The sequence below is a fragment of the Ischnura elegans genome, chromosome 12 (genome assembly GCF_921293095.1).
Source record: "Ischnura elegans chromosome 12, ioIscEleg1.1, whole genome shotgun sequence".
Lineage (NCBI taxonomy): Eukaryota > Metazoa > Arthropoda > Insecta > Odonata > Coenagrionidae > Ischnura > Ischnura elegans.
In genome coordinates this window covers 59,679,120-59,685,250 of record NC_060257.1, presented here as the reverse complement: position 1 = coordinate 59,685,250, position 6,131 = coordinate 59,679,120, and positions in this window count along the sequence as shown.

Genomic DNA, 6,131 nt, shown 5'->3' with positions numbered 1-6,131 from the left:
ACTAGAGATGTGCGAATAGTATCCGCGAATACTCGAATACCTCGAATACTAGAAAGTATTCGATATTCGAGATCTCGAATATTTATGCCAAAGGTGCCGTCTCGAATACCTCGAATACTTTTAATTTCGCGTCATACACTGTCGCTCGCACGTCGTTGCTAGTTGACTCGAAAAAATGAGGAGAACTCTAGACGTTTAGTGCATGCAGCGCCGTTTTAGGCAAGCTGACGAACTACATCAAATTCGCGGGTTAGAGCGGTGAATAGAGTTCAACGTGGGGAACCGAAATTGATCGGGTGAAAAAATCTGAAAATCCCAGGTGTCCCCCATCAGGAGAAGCTCAGTGCCGTGGGATAGTGACATTGGCGCATTTCCCACGATCCGCTATCCACCTCAATTCAGAGTTCGCCCCACCCCGTCCGACGATTTCCTCTTCTCCGAAATCAAACAAAAGGTCCCGGCTTGCCCAGGGATCGTATTACGAAGACCTCAGCTTCGAAAAAAATATCAAGTTACCGGAAAAAAATAGAATCGCATTTCACCCTTCTTCCCCAGGAGATGAAACTACCATAGGGAGGAACTCATCAGTGCCGTGGGATAGTGACATTGGCGCATTTCCCACGATCTGCTATCCCCCTCCATTCAGCGTTCGCCCCACCCCCTCCGACGATTTCCTCTTCTCCGAAATCAAACAAAAGGTCCCAGCTCACGCAGGGATCGTATTACGAAGACCTTAGCTTCGAAAAAAATATCAAGTTACACGAGAACAATAAAAACGTGTCTCACGCCCCCCCTCTACTCACCCACTGGCCTTTTTCTGCTTACCTGCTTCGAAGTTCCCCATTTCTGGAGGTCAACTGCTGCATGAGTCATCTACTAGCCCAAAAGTTGTCTAACAATGACTTTCGGCTATTGATATTACGATTTATTGGATTGAAATATTAGTAATAAGCGCGTAATTTAAAAAAGAATAAGACCAAACACGACATATTTCTGACTTTATTTAAGCATTTTACGCAGGAAAATAAATGCCGGAAAGACGAAGAAATACGACGGAGGCTTAGCATTTTGGCGTAATGCTCAAATACGGTGCTCTCCTATTATTTTTTATAGCCTCAATCGAAATATTAATACTCCTGGAGTACGTATTTAACGATTCTAGATTTTTATAAGACGATATCTATTTTTCGCGATTAAATTGAAAGTGAAAATTTTCAAGCGCGCGAAAACGCGACGGGTAAGTATGAATGCCGGGAAAAACTCCGCGTGACGTTGTTCTGCTTCCCGCTGCCGCGAGTGAGGTGACCTTGGGGCGAGGCTCTGAGCGCTAACACGACGCAGGATGCTAGCAGGTAGCCGAGCACCATGCTAGCTGGTAGCGCTTGGCTAAAATAAGGATTATTAATACCTTATCAAGCGAAGAAAACTTTCCGACCACAGCCAGTTTTAATAAGTGATTATTAAGACATGTTTCCCTGATCTTTGTGCCTCATGCATGCATTGGTAACCTTAGACGATGTAAACTCCTATCCTCTCGTGTAGAAAATAGGTCCCTGTGATGTCAACTGGAGTGGCATTACATGGGTGCCAATCTGGCCTTTTTCAAATGAGGATAAAATTGGCCATTGCCATTGGTCGAAACCGGTATTGCTAGAACCAAATAATTTGTATATTATGAATACACCAATGGTGGGTAACAAATCACAATCAATGCCTTTCATTTTCTTTAATGAAGGAAACTACCCTATTGTTTATATAAAATTAAAATATTCCATTAATCAGCTAAATTCCTGTTTGAATCCTTTAAAGGTAGTCACAATTACTCGCCAAAATCTTGGGTTTCCTGCTGCATAAGCGACCTAGTCACACATTTTCACATTCATCGTTTAGTATTCGAGGTATTCGAAATTCGAGGTATTCGAATATTCGAGCAATGATTTGATATTCGAATTCGATATTCGAATTCGAGAAATCTACTATTCGACCCATCCCTAGTATTAACCAAATGACATATTTGAAAATTTGAAATAATAGCTAAAAATGAAATGAAATATATTTTATTTTTATTCACTAAATTTTAATGCAATATACATGAACAATATAGTACAAGATCTATCTTGTGATCTAAAATACAGTGTTGCCCCTTTGCAAAATAGTTTTTCACACAATTAAGATTTCATTTATCAGCACAGTTGAGGGTGTAGAGACCGTTTTACGTGGAGCATGTCATTGTGCAGGTTAGCTCTGAAAACATGTTGTAATTGCGAGAATGCTACCTTGGAATTAGAGCAGGGGCTATTTTGCATCTCGCATCTATGGGTTAATGTCGCTCTCGTGGGGACTACCGACGGTCAGTCCCTCTAATGAGGGTTCATCCTCGACTCCGAGCCTAATCCGACCCTTTCCAGAGGCCCCGAGCTCGCCACGGACGGACCCAAAACACCGGGAGGGCACCTACCCATGTGGGCCACGTGTAGTACAATTTTGATTTTATATTTCCTCTCGTGCTATCAACAATTTATTTCCTTTATCGTCTTCTTGATCACACCAGAAATACGGTCCTTTTTTGATCGTCTTTCTATGATGATTTTCAAGAATTTTATCCAATCTGCGCTAAAAGTCCCCTTTTGGCTTGGCAACGCTGCAGCCATCATCTGTGGGGTGAGGTGAGAAAGCCCTCTCGGGCCCAAAGCGTTAGACAGCCAAGAATGCCAAACTGTGCCCTGACCTGGGATTTGGAAAATGTTATGCGTACTAACTTGAATGTAGGTGGAGATTTCAACATAACTTGGATGGGAGAATGGGAGACTTTCCGCTTTATTCCGGTCCTAGCATGCTAGGATGTAATGAGCAGATTTGATTTCAGTCGGGATCTTCCCTCTCGATCTGTTGATAATTCCAAATAAACTAGTAAGCTTACTCTTCAGTCTCTGCAAGGTAAAGAGAAGTAAATGAACAAGTTAAAATCCTTCTTTTTCACAAATAGATGGAAATCGACTGAATCAACACATGGCATCCGGGACGCATATCATTTGGCCAGATATGATATTTTCCAAGATAGGGAAAAGCATTCATGAAGAAATTTTTATCCGTATCCACAGCCACCCACGCTTTTTGAATGTACTTACCGGGCTTTCTCGGAATAAATGACGAAAATGGATAACGGGTTTTTGTGGTGAAAAGTTATTCCTTTATTGTTACGTATGGCCCTTAAATTTAAAATGCCTGACTTTTTATAACTAACCCGAGGTGAATATACACACTTTTACGTCTAATTCATTGCTTCAAATAGCATCCGTACCAAACAGAGGAGAAAGTATTCTTAATTTATTGGTGACAAATATACCTCATCAGGCAATAAATGTGAACGCCGTCGAAGGAATAAGTGACCTCAGGGTAGTAACGGCAAATTTTTCTCTAAATACCACGGAAAATTTAAAAAAAGAGCGTCAAGTTTTCATTTTTAAAAGAGATGGTTTAGATTGGTTTAAGAATCATCTGAAAAGTGCTTCCCCAGCGTTTAAAGAATCAATGATAAAGGTAAATGTAGTGAGTACTTGGAAAGCTTTTCTTTCGCTCGTAACTTCGGGAATAAATAGCTACATCCCTAGTAAAACAATAAAATAAGGCAGCGAACCGAGATGGTATGACGCGGAAGTGAGAAAATCATTTAGGCAACAAAGAGAGTGTCATGCTAAAATGAAAAAGCCAGCACAGATTTATTCGCTAATGAACGCGAGTTAATAATTCAAAAATATAGATTGCCTAAAGCCGCCACGAAGGATGCGTTCAGGAATGCATTCACGAGTTTTAAAAGAAAAACACTAGTAGATCAGTTAGGGGAAAACCCAAAAGCATTTTGGTCTTATTTTCGGGAAGCTAAAGGTAATCTACCGTAAGTTCGCTGAGAAACGATAATGGTTGACAAACAGTTCTGATAAAGCCAATTTATTAAATTCCTACTTCAAGAGCGTGTTCACCGAGCCTTCTGAAAACTCATCCGAGAAAGCGGACAATCTCTGCATACGAAAGATGCCGCCTATTGACATTAGTGCCCACGGAATAGAAAATTTATTGAAATCGCTCACGTCAGTTCAAATACGAGGGCGTTTAATTTTTCAACCTCGGATCCCTCACCAAAAACACCATACAAGCGAAAGGCAGGTACTGCACATGTAGGTGATTGCGTGCCCTCCGTACCACACGCTCAAGTCATTTCTCACCGTGTTGTTAGTTTGAGGTTAATAGCAATCTCATTAACTACACTGCCTCAATAGATTATCCCGCCAAGCGTGCACTGCGGAGAGACAGCCAGAAAACTGGTCGAATGGCTTCAGCATTGACATGTCATGACCTTAATTCCGACAGCAAAATTTTTAATGGATAGAGTGTGCACCATTGTAAAACATAACGTCCATTCCCATTCAAAACAAAAGAAGAGACATACTGACTTCTGGAAGTATTCATCTGCAGCTACATAGGTAATACCCAGCGAGCCACCTCTAGGGTGTTTGGCCGGGGGTGATCAATCACCAGCATGCAATTGGACTCCTACATAGACACCACAAGGTCAAAAACCGTCACGTATACTAACAAATTATACTACCAAACGCTGATAGAAATAATAATAATGAAATTCGGAAACATGCATTAAAACATACATAAGTTAGTAGGCTACACTACAAAGTCATGTAATCTATTTGTTCTGATCCTTGACAATGCCCGTCACCTCAGTGCTGATGCAGCCCAATAGCTCCTTTAGCAATTTCAATGGGAAGTTTTCGACAACCAGTGCAATAGTGCCGTGTGACTTCATATTTGCGCTGAAATGAAGAAGTGGATAGGAGGGAAGCGTTTTCAAACGGGTGATGAGCTTCAAGGCAAAGGCAAAATTCGTAGCAAGTCACTGGCGCAACAATCTATGAAAAAGTATAGTAAAGCTTGTCCACAGGCTCGAAATATCCTTAATCAACGAGACGATTCTGTCGACAGAATACCACAATAGCACTCAACATTTAGCAATGAAATAATTTTCAATCAATCACTTCATCTTCTGTTCATGTACCATCGGAGGTTGAAAAGATACGGGCCCTCGCAAGTCCTCGGGTCCAGAAGAAATCCATTCTTCTTGTATGAAGAACTAGCCACAGAAATTTCCCTCTACTTGCAGTCAATATTCAGTAAATCCAACAAGGAACACCAAGTACCTAATGACTGGAAAATTGCCTAAGTAGTATATTATTCCTTATTGTACGCGGTAAAAACATGTAAAATATTTCGGTTTTGCAGTTAATTTCTCAAACCTTATCCTTGTGATCGTTTATACCATAAAAAATTTTCACATTCATGTATCTCCAGGTATGTGAACAACTTTTAAATTCCGTGTTATTGGCCAAAATAGGATCAAAATTACGTTTATTTGGAAGCTGTATCAATTAAAATACGGATGGGGTCCCACAGAGGCGTAACTACGGGGGGATGAGGGGATGTATCCCCCCCCCCCCCCCCCCAAAGCCTCAGAAAAATCAAAAAAAAAATTTAAAATCTTGTTTGGATTGGATATATAATAACTGCCTCTGTTTAAAGTTAAATTATAAGCGCCAAAATGATGTAAAATGCTTTTTCAGGCATGTTATTTTTCAAATATTTTCCTGAACTCCCCATTTCCTGAGGGGGTTGCCTCCACTAATCCCCCTCATCCCCCACCAAAGCATATCTCTAGTTACTCCGCTGGGGTCCCAGATGGAGCCCATTTGGTTACTAACGTTCCAGACTAAATGTTTGACTGTTTTGAAAATGTTTGCGTGGACAACTGAACTTTTATTAATTAATCATTCATATATATTAATTTTGTTACATAACTAATTTAATTATAAACATTTGGTACTATTAGACATTATTATGTTTATGTACTGTCATGAAGATTTGTACTTTGGCGATTTTCAAGAATATCATGTCATCAAGAAAATTTTTATCATGGGGTTGTGCTTACTTAGCCCACTATCAGTCGTCTCACACCGTGTGAATGTTCTTAGAGTAATATTACATTCATCGCACGATCCTCTGTCCTGCTTTACGTTCCTTCACTGGTGATCTTCAGCACATGTCGTCCGTACGTAAAATCCATACAT